The 15610-nt window shown below is 37.6% G+C and overlaps 1 protein-coding gene across 31 annotated transcripts in view; it reads right to left on the reverse strand.

The window, feature by feature from the left end:
* Positions 1-15610, reverse strand: part of HYCC2 (hyccin PI4KA lipid kinase complex subunit 2) — an 83325-nt gene that overhangs the window by 47231 nt on the left and 20484 nt on the right. For all 31 annotated transcript variants that reach the window (XM_002749621.6, XM_008999187.5, XM_078328104.1 and 28 more), the window contains one exon: positions 11720-11817. The gene's annotated coding sequence lies outside the window, so the exon portion shown is untranslated. The remainder of the gene's footprint in view (positions 1-11719; positions 11818-15610) is intronic.

Here is a 15610-nt window from a genome sequence, read left to right on the forward strand (position 1 = left end):
CTGGCCAACATAGTGAAACCCCGTCTCTACTAAAAATACAAAAATTAGCCAGACATGGTGGTGCATGCTTGTAGTCCCAGCCACTCAGGAGGTTGAGGCAAGAGAATCATTTGAACCCAGGGGGTGGAGGTTGTGGTGAGTTGAGATCATGCCACTGCACTCCAGTCTGGGAAACAGAGCAAGACTCCGTCCAAAAAAAAAAAAAAAAGTATCATCTCCATGCTAAATTACTATTTTAAATTCCTATTTGAGCTCTCCTATAATCACAAATTTGGCACATTAAATCTCTATAGTTTCCACCCAGACCATTTAAAAAAATGACTAAAAATGAAATACCTTTAAATAGAGAAATATAGTGCTATTAATAATTATAATCATAACACATCATAGTTTCCCAACTCTATAAAACTACTAGTTTTAAGACAGTATTTACTTGAACTCAGAGCCAGAACAAATAAACACAATAGAGGTCTCCATTTTAAACACATAAAATATGCATTAATCACTTTAAACACTCAAAATATTGATCGGCCATTATTGAAACCCATTTTATGAATGAAGTAATATTCCTTTTTCCCTCTTTTTCTTTTTTTCCCCTTCTTCTCTTTTTCCCTCAAAAAAAAAAAAAGACAGTATTTATGAAGTACTTTAAGGAGAAAATATGAAATAATCTTCTGTGAAAAAGAAAAAAAAGCTTAATGAAAAGACAAGTGCATAAGGTCCTTCATATAATCACATGCCACTTTTAAAAAATTACCCTTTATGTTTCTGGCCACCTTTGGTCTTTGTACCTGCCACCTGGCATTCTTTCCCAGCTCTGTATATGGCTGGATTAGACTCAGTTCATACATCACCTCCTCAAAGAAGCTTTCCTTATATACTTTAAATCAGCTACCCCAACGTTCCTCCTTCCTCCAACCTCATCACTCTGCCAATTTTCTTCACAGCATTTAGCATAATCTGTAATTATCATCTATTTTTTACTTATTGTCTGTCTTTTCTACTAGAATCTGTATTTTACAGGGACAGGCATTATATCCCAAGTGCAGGCATATAGCAGGCATTCAATCATCTGTCGATTTTGAGCACCTTTAGCACTCACAGTGTTATTTCTGGCCATAACAAAATCTTAGATTTCTGTTTTCTACTTGGTTAAACTTGATAATTTAACTCGGAAAACTAAGTACTAAATAGAAATTAATGCCTTCTTCAAATATCATCGAAATTTTTGACAAGTAGATGTTGTCCCAGATGCATGAATTAGTGACACCAACCTTGCCCAGGTTTGATATTAGAGACTGAGCGATTTGGCAATTTTGTTGTCTTTGAATTAACTGACATATGTCAGGCAATCTTCTACTGAAACAATATTCATTTCAAAGCTGTATCATATGGTGATATATTATAGACACATTAAGCAACAAATAGGGATACAAATCCAATTAATATTTCAACCCCATGTGGTGCTACTAGTATCAACTGAAATAACTGAATAAAACAATACATAAAGCTAAATTCTAGATATACCAAGTATAGATGACTACTACTACTTCACAATTTACCTGGCTGATCACTGAAAAGTTTCTTCCGACAAGTCACATCTTGATTTCCAAAAATATCAAAATGTGAAAAAAAAAAAGTGTCTTAAAAGTGATGAGAACCTATTAAGTGTGAACCTATCAAGTATAAACATGGCACCAGCTGTTTCCTATGTTTTATCTGATTTAATAACAGGCAGCAGAATTTAGTGGTATATAGCAGCAGTTCTCAGCTTTTTTTGGTCTCAGAATTTCTTTCATTAAAAAAGTTCATTTATTAATTCATTTGAAAATAAGCCTATTACATGTTAACATTTTAAAGTGAAAATTATATTCTTCTAAAACAAAAAAAATTTAGTAAGAACAGCGTTGGTTTTTTGTTTTGTTTGCAAATCTCATAATTGGTTCTCTCTCTCTCTCTTTTTTTTTTTTTTGAGACAGAGCTTTGTTACCCAGACTAGAGTACAGTGATATGATCTCAGCCCACTGCAACCTCCTCCAACTCCTGGGTTTCAAGCAATTCTCCTGCCTCAGCCTCTGAGTAGCTGGGATCACAGGCATGTGCCACCATATCTGGCTAATTTTTGTATTTTTAGTAGAGACGGGGTTTTACCATGTTGGCCAGGTTGGTCTCAAACTCCTGACCTCAAGTGATCCACCCACCTCAGCCTCCTAAAGTGCTGAGATTATAGACATGAGCCACCATGCCAGGCCTCATAATTGCTCCTGCATTCAATCTGTTGCAGAAAAACTTCACTGTATATTTATGACAGAATGACAGTGAAGATGGCAAATACTACCTTTATATTAATATGAAAAATCGTTTTGACCTCCATGAACCCCCTTCAAGGATCCTAAGGATCACACTTTGATCACTAACTCTGGAGCAAGGTTGCCTAAGGTTAAGGTCACCTTCCTAGCTATATTTAAACCCTCTTACTAGCTATACTCAAACCCCTCTGTCCTTCATTTCTCTCATTTCAAAACTGGGAATAATAGCAGTATCTACTTCATATAGTTTTTGTATACTTAAAACAGTTCTTACCTCAAGATAAACATTATATAAGTATTTACTGTAAGCATTATATAAGTAATCTTCATGATACTATGTACTATAAAGTAGCTTGTTATTCTCATCTAATAGATAAGAAAATTAGTGTAAATAGGTTGTGTGACCTATACAGGGTAACACAGTTTAAATGGCAGAACTCAGATTTGAATCTAATGCCATAATTTTGAAATCTATGGTTGAAAATGGCACTATGTTAACCAGCCCCCATCTTATGGTTCATACCACTCTCCCCACAGCTTTCTATGTTCTGGCCATACTCTCCTTTCAGCTTCTCTACAGCTTTATGCGCACCTCAACTCCAGGGCATCTGTGCAGACTGTTTCAGCCTGGAATGCTGTCCTGCTCCTGCCGTTTAAGTAGCTAGCCCCTTCTGATCCCCTAAGTCTCAGCAGCCTTTCTGAACCACTCTATGTAAATAGCAGCTCTTTTTCCATTCCCAGTATGCTCTATTCCAACACAAGGTTTATTTGCTTCCTAGAACTTTGGGTTTTGTAACTTGTTTATCAGACCTCATTACTTACAGATTGTCTATCTCCCCACCGGACTGTAAATTCAAAGAGAACAGGTACATTTCTATATTGCTCACTACTATGCATTCAAAGCTAAAAGCATACTATGATTTCTGGACATGAGACAGGTACTTAAAAAACATATATAATCAATGAACCATACTGTTTATATGTCCTCAGACAACTCATTTAAACACTTTGGCTTCAGTTTCCTACAAGATTAGTTATTTTCTTATTTTTTTTAATTTTATTTTATTATTTTTTTTAATTTTTTATTGCAACATGTACAGAAGATGCAAGACAGTTGCATAGGTACACACACGGCAGTGTGTTTTGCTTCCTTTCTCCCCTTCACCCACATTTGGCATTTCTCCCCAGGCTATCCCTCCTCACCTCCCCCTCCCGCTGGCCCTCCCCTTTTACCCCCAATAGACCCCAGTGTTTAATACTCCCCTCCCTGTGTCCATGTGTTCTCATTTGTCATCACCCACCTATGAGTGAGAATATGCGGTGTTTCATTTTCTGTTCTTGTGTCAGTTTGCTGAGAATGATGTTCTCCAGATTCATCCATGTCCCTACAAACGACACAAACTCATCTTTTCTGATTGCTGCATAATATTCCATAGTGTATATATGCCACATTTTCCCAATCCAGTCTATCATCAATGGGCATTTTGGTTGATTCCAGGTCTTTGCTATTGTAAACAGTGCTGCAATGAACATTCGTGTGCATGTGTCCTTATAGTAGAACGATTTATAGTCCTTTGGATATATACCCAGTAATGGGATTGCTGGGTCAAATGGAATTTCTATTTCTAAGGCCTTGAGGAATCACCACACTGTCTTCCACAATGGTTGAACTAATTTATACTCCCACCAACAGTGTAAAAGTGTTCCTTTTTCTCCACATCCTCTCCAGCATCTGTTGTCTCCAGATTTTTTATGATCGCCATTCTAACTGGCGTGACATGGTATCTCAATGTGGTTTTGATTTGCATCTCTCTGATGACCAGTGACGATGAGCATTTTTTCATATGATTGTTGGCCTCATATATGTCTTCTTTCATAAAGTGTCTGTTCATATCCTTTGCCCAATTTTGAATGGGCTTGTTTTTTTCCTGTAAATCTGTTTGAGTTCTGTGTAAATTCTGGATATCAGCCCTTTGTCAGATGGGTAAACTGCAAAAATTTTTTCCCATTCTGTTGGTTGCCGATTCACGCTAGTGACTGTTTCTTTTGCCGTGCAGAAGCTGTGGAGTTTGATTAGGTCCCATTTGTCTATTTTGGCTTTTGTTGCCAATGCTATTGGTGTTTTGTTCATGAAGTCCTTGCCTACTCCTATGTCTTGGATGGTTTTACCTAGATTTTCCTCTAGGGTTTTTATGGTGCCAGGTCTCATGTTTAAGTCTTTAGTCCATCTGGAGTTAATTTTGGTGTAAGGTGTCAGGAAGGGGTCCAGTTTCTGCTTTCTGCACATGGCTAGCCAGTTTTCCCAACACCATTTGTTGAACAGGGAATCCTTTCCCCATTGCTTGTTTTTGTCGGGTTTATCAAAGATTGTATGGTTGTAGATATGTTGGGTTGCCTCCAATGCCTCTGTTGTGTTCCATTGGTCTATATCTCTGTTTTGGTACCAGTATCATGCTGTTTTGATTACTGTAGCCTTGTAGTATAGTTTGAATCTAGTAGTGTGATGCCCCCCACTGTGTTCTTTTTGCTTAGAATTGACTTGGCTATCCGGGCTCTCTTTTGGTTCCATATGAAGTTCATGGTGGTTTTTTCCAGTTCTGTGAAGAAAGTCAATGGTAGCTTGATGGGGATAGCATTGACTCTGTAAATTACTTTGGGCAGTATAGCCATTTTCACGATATTAATTCCTCCTAACCATGAACATGGAATGTTTCTCCATCTGTTTGTATCCTCTCTGATTTCATTGAGCAGTGGTTTGTAGTTCTCCTTGAAGAGGTCCCTTATGTTCCTTGTGAGTTGTATTCCAAGGTATTTTATTCTTTTTGTAGCAATTGCGAATGGCAGTTCGTTCTTGATTTGGCTTTCTTTAAGTCTGTTATTGGTGTAGAGGAATGCTTGTGATTTTTGCACATTGATTTTATATCCTGAGACTTTGCTGAAGTTGCTTATCAGTTTCAGGAGTTTTTGGGCTGAGGCGATGGGGTCTTCTAGGTATACTATCATGTCATCTGCAAATAGAGACAATTTGGCTTCCATCTTTCTATTTGAATACCCTTTATTTTTTTTTCTTGCCTGATTGCTCTGGCTAGAACTTCCAGTACTATATTGAATAGGAGTGGTGAAAGAGGGCATCCTTGTCTAGTGCCAGATTTCAAAGGGAATGCTTCCAGTTTTTGCCCATTCAGTATGATATTGGCTGTTGTTATAATTTGTTATAAATAGCTTTTATTACTTTGAGATACGTTCCATCAATATCGAGTTTATTGAGGGTTTTTAGCATAAAGGGCTGTTGAATTTTGTCAAATGCCTTCTCTGCGTCAATTGAGATAATCATGTGGTTTTTATTTTTGGTTCTGTTTATGTGGTGAATTATGTTTATAGACTTGTGTATGTTGAACCAGCCTTGCATGCCCGGAATGAATCCTACTTGATCATGATGGATAAGTTTTTGATTTGCTGTTGCAATCGGCTTGCCAATATTTTATTGAAGATTTTTGCATCTATGTTCATCATGGATATTGGCCTGAAGTTTTCTTTTCTTGTTGGGTCTCTGCCGGGTTTTGGTATCAGGATGATATTGGTCTCATGGAATGATTTGGGAAGCATTCCTTCTTTTTGGATTATCTGGAATAGTTTCAGAAGGAATGGTACCAGCTCCTCTTTGTGTGTCTGGTAGAATTCAGCTTTGAACCCGTCTGGACCTGGGCTTTTTTTGTGTGGTAGGCTCTTAATTGCTGCCTCAACTTCTGACCTTGTTATTGGTCTATTCATAGTTTCAGCTTCCTCCTGGTTTGGGCTTGGGAGGACACAGGAGTCCAGGAATTTATCCATTTCTTCCAGGTTTACTAGTTTATGTGCATAGAGTTGTTTGTAATATTCTCTGATGTTGGTTTGAATTTCTGTGAAATCTGTGGTGATTTCCCCTTTATCATTTTTTATTGCATCTATTTGGTTGTTCTCTCTTTTCTTTTTAATCAATCTGGCTAGTGGTCTATTTTGTTGATCTTTTCAAAAAGCCAGCTCTTGGATTTATTGATTTTTTGGAGGGTTTTTCGTGTCTCAATCTCCTTCAGTTCAGCTCTGATCTTAGTTATTTCTTGTCTTCTGCTGGGTTTTGAGTTTTTTTGATCTTGCTCCTCTAGCTCTTTCAATTTTGACGATAGGGTGTCAATTTTGGATCTCTCCATTCTTCTCATATGGGCACTTATTGCTATATACTTTCCTCTAGAGACTGCTTTAAATGTGTCCCAGAGATTCTGGCATGTTGTGTCTTCGTTCTCATTGGTTTCGAAGAACTTCTTTATTTCTGCCTTCATTTCATTGTTTATCCAGTCAACATTCAAGAGCCAGTTGTTCAGTTTACATGAAGCTGTGCGGTTCTTGGTTGGTTTCTGAATTCTGAGTTCTAACTTGATTGCACTATGGTCTGAGAGGCTGTTTGTTATGATTTCAGTTGTTTTGCATTTGCTAGCAGTGCTTTACTTCCAATTATGTGGTCAATTTTAGAGTAGGTTGTGATGTGGTGCTGAGAAGAATGTATATTCTGTGGATTTGGGGTGGAGAGTTCTGTAAATGTCTATCAGTTTTGCTTGCTCCAGGTCTGAGTTCAAGCCCTGGATATCCTTGTTGATTTTCTGTCTGGTTGATCTGTCTAATATTGACAGTGGAGTGTTAAAGTCTCCCACTATTTTTGTGTGGGAGTCTAAGTCTTTTTGTAAGTCGTTAAGAACTTGCCTTATGTATCTGGGTGCTCCTGTACTGGGTCCATATATGTTTAGGATCGTTAGCTCTTCTTGTTGTAGCGATCCTTTTACCATTATGTAATGGCCTTCTTTGTCTCTTTTGATCTTTGTTGCTTTAAAGTCTATTTTATCAGAGATGAGAATTGCAACTCCTGCTTTCTTTTGCTCTCCATTTGCTTAGTAAATCTTCCTCCATCCCTTTATTTTGAGCCTTTGTGTATCCTTGCATGTGAGATGGGTTTCCTGGATACAGCACACTGATGGTTTTTGGCTTTTTATCCAATTTGCCAGTCTGTGTCTTTTGATTGGTGCATTTAGTCCATTTACATTTAGGGTTAATATTGTTATGTGTGAATTTGATACTGCCATTTTGATGCTAAGTGGCTGTTTTGCCTGTTAGTTGTTGTAGATTTTTCATTATGCTGATGCTCTTTAGCATTTAGTGTGATTTTGGAATGGCTGGTACTGGTTGTTCCTTTCTATGTGTAGTGCCTCTTTCAGGAGCTCTTGTAAAGCAGGCCTGGTGGTGACAAAATCTCTGAGTACTTGCTTGTTTGCAAAAGATTTCATTTTTCCTTCACTTCTGAAGCTCAGTTTGGCTGGATATGAAATTCTGGGTTGAAAGTTCTTTTCTTTAAGGATGTTGAATATTGGCCCCCACTCTCTTCTGGCTTGTAGAGTTTCTGCCGAGAGATCTGCTGTTAGTCTGATGGGCTTCCCTTTGTGGGTGACCCGACCTTTCTCCCTGGCTGCCCTTAGTATTTTCTCCTTTATTTCAACCTTGTTGAATCTGACAATTATGTGCCTTGGGGTTGCTCTTCTTGCGGAATATCTTTGTGGTGTTCTCTGTATTTCCTGCATTTGAGTGTTGGCCTGTCCTGCTAGGTGGGGGAAATTTTCCTGGATAATGTCCTGAAGAGTATTTTCCAGCTTGGATTCATTCTCTTCGTCACATTCTGGTACGCCTATCAAACGTAGGTTAGGTCTCTTCACATAGTCCCACATTTCTTGGAGACTTTGTTCATTCCTTTTTGCGCTTTTTTCTCTGATCTTGGTTTCTCGTTTTATTTCATTGAGTTGATCTTCGACTTCTGATATTCTTTCTTCTGCTTGGTCAATTCGGCTATTGAAACTTGTGCATGCTTCATGAAGTTCTCGTATTGTGTTTTTCAGCTCCTTTAATTCATTCATATTCCTCTCTAAGTTATCCATTCTTGTTATCATTTCCTCGAATCTTTTTTCGTATCTTTTTTCAAGGTTCTTAGTTTCTTTGCATTGATTTAAAACATGTTCTTTTAGCTCACAAAAGTTTCTCATTATCCACCTTCTGAAGTCTAATTCCGTCATTTCGTCACAGTCATTCTCCATCCAGCTTTGTTCCCTTGCTGGTGAGGAGTTTTGGTCCTTTGTAGGAGGCGAGGTGTTCTGGTTCCAGGTGTTTTCCTCCTTTTTGCGCTGGTTTCTTCCCATCTTTGTGGATTTATCCACCTGTCGTCTGTGTAGTTGCTGACTTTTCAATTGGGTCTCTGAGTGGATGCCCAGATTGTTGATGATGAAGTATTTCTGTTACTTGGTTTTCCTTCTACCAGTCTAGCCCCTTTGCTGTACTACTGCTGAGGTCCACTCCAGGCCCTGCTTCTCTGGGGTGCACCTATAGCAGCTGCAGAACAGTGAGGGATGCTACCAGTTTCTTTTTCTATCTTTGTCCCAGAATGATGCCTGCCAAATGTCAGTCTTTTGGATATAGAGGGGTCAGGGAGCTGCGAGCTCTGTTGTTCATTCAGGGCTGTTAGGCTGCTATGTTTAATTCTGCTGCAACATAACTCATAAAAAAACCCTTTTTTTCTCAGATGCTCTGTCTGGGGGGGGTTGGGGCTTTCCTTGTGAGTGTCTGCCGCGCTGTCCCGCCCAGCTAGGAGGCAGTCTAGTCACTATTTGCCTGCCGAGGTTCCGCCCTGCTGGTGTGAGGTTCGCCCTGCTGCTGCAGGCTCTGCCCTTCTGCTGCAGTCTCCACCCTGCTGCCACAGGCTACGCCCTGCGGCGGAGTCTCTCTGTTGTAGCGGGTTGCCTCGGCAACAGCAGGCTGCATCAGCAATGGGCGTGTACCTTAGTGGGGGAGGTTTGCCTCGGTAATGGCGGGCGCCCTTCCCCCACGGAGCTGCGGCCTCAGGGAACCCCTCCATGGGGAGCATTTGGAATCGCCGTTTTGTTTGTCCCACTGCGCTACCCCAAACGCTGTCATCCTGGAATCTCCTGGGCTGGCTCACTGTCCAAGTCTCGTTCAGTCTCAAGTTCAGCCCTCCCAAGTCTCAGGTTGCCGGCTCCACAGGGCACCCGGACGAGCGCGCTTTGTGCGGACCGCTGTGTAGCGCCACCACAGCGCAGGCCGCTGCCACACCAGCCGCCGGCTGCGCCAGCCAAAACCTCTGCCTGGCGTCCCGCATCTCCTCTATACCTAGGAATTTCCCCATTCTGTGGGCAACAAAGATCCGTCTGGAAATGCAGCCCTGACTCACCCCATCCGCGCATTGACCGCGAGCTTCAATCCTGGGTTGTTCTCACAGCGTCATCTTGAGTCACATTTCAGATTAGTTATTTTCTAACTCTAAAATCCTAAAAATAGATTTTAGTACCTTCATTTGAAAAACAGAAATAGTACTGACAGATATATGTGGAGAGATCTCTACACACTGAAAATACTGTGCCTAGTTAGAAAACATATGCTTACAGAGTTTCTCTGTAAACACATGTTTCTCTGTAAACATGTGTTTTCTAACTAGGCACAGTACTTTTAGTATGTAAGGATATCTACAGAGCACAGCTATAAATAGACTGCAAGGTATCTTATTTTTTCTTGAGATGGGGGTCTTGCTATCTTGCCCCAGCTGGTCTTGAACTCCTGGGCTCAACCAATCCTCCCACCTCAGTCTCCTGAATAGCCTTGCAAGCTTTATGTTTAATCATACAATATAAAATTCTGATGATCATTTCTTCTACTGTATATTACATCTATCCCATCACCTGGTAAAAACTATACTTAAAAAAACTCAAGGTGGACAGGCACGGTGGCTCACACCTGTAATCCCAACACTTTGGGAGGCCAAGGGAAGCAGATAACGAGGTCAAGAGATCAAGACCATCCTGGAAAACATGATGAAACCCTGTCTCTACTAAAAATACAAAAATAACCCGGGTGTGGTGACAGGTGCCGGTAGTCCCAGCTACTCGGGAGAATGAGGCAGGAGAATAGCTTCAACTCGGAGGCAGAGGTTGCAGTAAGCCAGGATCATAATACTGCACTCCCGCCTGGTGACAGAGTGAGACTCCATCTCAAAAAAAAAATAACTCAAGCTGATATTCCAGCCATACTACCTTAGCGTCAGAATACGTAACGAAGAGGCTATCATAGAAAATGACTATCTTTTTGATTACTACGACAATGGCGACCTTTTTATTATTAATAGTAGTATTATTATTTAGAGATGAGGTCTCCTCCCGCCTTGGAATTACAGCTAGGACTACAGGTGAGCACCACTGTACCAGAGGTGGTAACAGAAACCTTTATTAGCGAGCCCTAACTACAACATAATGAACAAAATAATAAACTGCTGGAATGTGATCTGAAGAAGGTAAAGAACTACTCGCCAGGAAGAAAACTCACAGTACTTGTCTAAGCTCTCTAAGTATAATATTATGTACCCTTGGGAAAGTTACTTAACTAATCTCTGGCTTCAGATTCCTCACTTATAAAATGGGAATAATGTACATAGCTATGACAAAGGTTTATTTTTAAAGATTTAATAAATCAGCACACATAAGGTCTTACTTAGAACAGTGACTGTATAACGTAAGTCCTCAATGGATGCTTGCTACTATTATTATAGAAATATTATCAATACAATTATTTAATTTTTGAACAATTTAGGAGGCATTTTTTTCCTGTAGCATTAAAGTACAGAAATTATTTATCCATTCTTTCAGCTAATATGCACTGTGAATACCAATTACATGCTAGATACCAAGTAAAACGTTAAAGATACAATAGTGAGCAAAAGTAACTGTGGTAATTCCTCTCAAAGATTTCTAGTGGATCAAAATTATGGGATACACCAAGCTATACAATTATCAGGACAACATATGAGACAGGCAATGATGGTTTTGCTACTGCTAATTTTCAAACCTGATCAACAACTATGATGATATTTCAAGGTATAAGTCTAAAACTTAAGACATACTGTTAGTATAATTACCAAATTTCCTAACGAAAAGCCCAAAGCTGCACTGTCTAATAAAGGAAGCTACTTGTGGCTAGAGCTACTTTGGCAATCTACACTGGATGACACAGATATACAATATAGTCATCATCAAAGAAGTTCTATTGGACAGCATTGATCTAGATGTAGCCCAGATAATGCAATTATGCTGAGTAAATTCAATCCTTCAATAAATATCAAGTTTAGATAACAGAAGGTTTTTTATAAACACATTTATAAAAAGGAAACACTTTCAAAAATATAATTCAAAGGCAATAATTAAAATGTTATTACATTATGTAAAATTGCTTAATAAATAGAAGCTATCCACCAAAGATTACCAAAAATGCTAACATGTCTAACTATATAGAAAATTTATTCTTTATCCTGTAAAAAGTTAAAGTCTTAATTTTACCTGTATTAAGGTCAGTTTTCTAAAGGAGGAGGTGGCACAGGAATTCGGCAGAGTTCAAGTGGGGAATTCATTTGTTAAGAGTTAAATATTTTCCAATTCTATAAAAAATGAAAATAGAAAACTGAAATATTGAGGTAATGCTCTGAAGAATATAATACAAAAAACAGTTTTGATAGGCATTTATAATATGGCTTATCTAATTTTAAGAACTAATTATAGATCCAAAATTTTCTATAATAACTAGCATACTTGTATACCTTTATCAAACCTAATTATTTTGGAGCTAGAAAGTCTGAACTTTAATTTCAAATTTGCCATTAATTATCTATAAGGCCTTGAGCAGGTTACTGAAATTATCTGGAGCCTCACTTAAATTATTTATAAAATTAAGTCCTTTGCAGACAAAAATTCTATGATCCTTTTGAAACATGTTATAGTGATTTTTCTTTCTCTCTCTCTCACACACACACACACACACACACACACTCTCTCTCTCTCTCTCTCTCACTCATTTAAAAAAATAACCTCATTAAAATCATAATATGCAGTATAAAACCAAGCTTAAATAATAAGTATTATGAGCTACAAAATCATTTTGGATGAGTTTCACGTAACTGAAAAACTTACCTTTTGTAAAAAAAGAACATAAAAAATGTTATTACTGAATTTTTAGCACAAAAACACATTAGAAGATTTTATCAGAGAATCATTTTCAAACTGCTAAAAATAGAGACTTTTCTTAGAAAGTAATAACTATCTTATGTGTTTGCTGACTACACATTATGCTCTACCTTCTTGGATACAAAGAACACTGCAATACCATTCTCCTAGAATTATATTAACTGAAGATGTGTCAGGACCCCCTACTCCACCACAGTAGTTGAGAGTTTATCTCATATACTGGGCTTTCACATGAGAGTTTTGTTTTATGAGAAGTTTCTGTAGTGGAGGAAAGAACTTGAAAAGACGTAAGGGAATATCTCTGGAAAGATACAAAAGAGACTGGTAGTACTTTGAGAAGGGGCACTTGATATCATAGAAATAGGGTGGTAAAAACTCTCTTTTTGTACCTTGAGAATTTTGAACCAAATCACCAAGACAATTGCCAAATTTTTGAAGCAGTATAAGTAGGCAGAAGGGCTATGTGGGGAAACTCTACAGAGACAGATCTCCCACAATCTTCCAGGGCCAAGGAGACATACTCAGTAGGCTCTCAATTTAAAAAGTAACAAACACAAAGGGCAAATGACAAGAACACTGAGTTTTATTAAACTTTAACACAACGCTAAAATAGCTCAATCCCCCTCTAGTTGAAGGTAATTAGGTCCTTGCCAATTTGTGCACCAGAGAAAAATGTGATCCCTACTGGGAACACTGCACAGCGCCTCTATGGTTCTTTCATTTATAAAATCTGGCACACAATTAAAAAATTACTAAACATGCAAAGGAACAAACAAATATGACCAATAATTAAGAGCAAGCTAGACAAGAGAATCAGACTCAAATATAATTTACAAGTGAAGTTAATACACAAGGACAATTATTTAAAGACAATTATTAAATAATCCTGACTAATAGAAAATAGAAGGGGAAATGTACAGAACTGCTGAAGATGCAACATTTCACCAATGGATTAGGAACTACAAAAATAATTAAATAAGCACTCTAGAACCGAAAAATACAATATGTGAAATTAAGAGCTTAATATAGAGCCCTCTCAGCATACCTGGCAACGCATCAGTCTCAGAATCATAAGAATTTAATATCTTGGTCTTAGAGCAAATGAGACAACAATGGAATGAATAAAGGATGAGTAAACTAGAAGACAAATCAATAAAAAATACCCAATCTGAAGCCTAAAGAGAAAAGAATAAAAAACAGAGGAAGGTGAAAGAGAAAGTAGTGAAAGGAGGTGGGGAAGAGATTTAAGGAAAATGTGAGACACACTCACAGTGTCTAATAGATATATATGTATAACAGAAGTCCTAGAAAAGTGGAGAAATTGATAAACCAACATTCAAAGAAAGAGTAACTGGAGTTTTCAAAAACTGATGAAAGAAATCATTCGAGAGATTCAGAATGCTCTGTCAACACCAAGCAGGATATAGTTAAAAGAAAATTCTACCTAGGATGCCATAAACTAGGGAAGAAAGAGAAGAAGAAAGGGGGGAGAATAAAATCATAAAAGCAGCCATAGGAAAAAAAGGAGTTGCTCTTCAAAACACAGTAAACTGACACATTTCTCAACAGAAACAACAGAAGCCAGAATATAATAGAATAACACTGTTAAAGGGCCAAAGAGAAAATAACTGCCAATCCAGAATAGTATGCCCAGCAAAACTATCCTTCAAAAATAAAGGTGAAATTTTTAAATTTGCAAAAAAAAAAAAATTCTCACCTACAAGCCTGTTCTAAAAGAAAATTAAAAGAAATAATTTAGGCAGAAGCAAATTATCCTAGATCATAAACATGGAAATGTAGGAAGAAATACACAATATCATCTACTCAGTTCTGGGGCATAAAAAATATATATCAGGGTAAATAATGTAAGGAAATAAGTTAATAGTGACAGTTCAAAACAGTAACTGAAATGCCTTATAAGGTTTAAAGGTTCTAAGATTTTAGCAGTTGTGTGACAGTGTTAATAGTAATAGGTTGTATTATACTGTAAAAAGTTAAAGATATATTGAAATTTTTAGGATAACCATTAAAACAAACAAACAAATAAAATATATATATATATATATATAAAACAAATTAGAGGGAAAATATAATATTTAATCTAAAAGCAGGCAAAAAATAAGAAAAAGAAAAAAAAAAAGATGGGCCAAATAGCAAATGACAGTAAGATTATACATATAAACCCAACTATATTAATAATTATATTACAGTATATAGACAAAGCTTATCTGCAGCCCAGGGCAGGGTTTGAATGTGGCCCAACACAAATTTGTAAACTTTCTTAGAACATTATGAGATTTTTTTTTTTGCAATTTTTTTTTTAGCTCATCAGCCATTATTAATGTTAGCATATTTTATGTGTGGCCCAAGACAATTCTTCTGCTTCCAGTATGGCTCAGGAAAGCCAAAAGAGTGGACACCCCTGATTTAGACAAAATTCTTCTAATAAAGGACAAATTTTGTTAGGCTGGATTAAACAAAGAAGCACAGTCCTTAAAAAAGACACATTAATTTCAGAGAACGAATGGCAACAATGCTATTATAGATTACAGTAATATTACATAATGATGAAGGGATCAATCCAACAGGAAGGTACCACAATCATAAAGTTCTATGTACCCAGTAATAACCTCAAAACACATAAAGCAGTAGGGCATGGTGGCTCAAGCCTATAATTATAGTACTTTGGGAGGCTGAGGCAGGCAGATAGCTTGCACTTAGGAGTTCAAGACCAATCTGGGCAACATGGCAAAACCCATTTTCTACAAAACAAACAAACAAAACCAAAAAAACTAGGGTGTGGTGGTGTGTGCCTATAGTCCCAGCCTCTTGGGAGACTGAGAGGATCACTTGAGCCCAGGAGGTCAAGTCTGTAGTAAGCCATGACCATACCACTGCACTCCTGCCTTAGCAACAGAGTAAGACTCTGTCATAAAATAAAATAAAATAAAATAAAATAAAATAAAATAAAATAAAATAAAAACATAAAGCAAAAATTTGCAGAATTAAAAGGAGAAAAAGACAAAGTCATAATCACAGCTGGAGACCCACATCTCTCTCAGCAATTTGACAGAAAAAGTGACCAAAAATCAGTAAGATTTGAATGGTGCAATTTACAAACAACCAAAATGACTAATACAGAATATTGTACATAGCAACAACAAAATGTGAATTCTTTTCAAAGACTCCCTGCATACTGAGCCATAAGAG

Source organism: Callithrix jacchus, chromosome 6 (assembly GCF_049354715.1).
Source record: "Callithrix jacchus isolate 240 chromosome 6, calJac240_pri, whole genome shotgun sequence".
NCBI classification, from domain to species: Eukaryota; Metazoa; Chordata; class Mammalia; order Primates; family Cebidae; genus Callithrix; species Callithrix jacchus.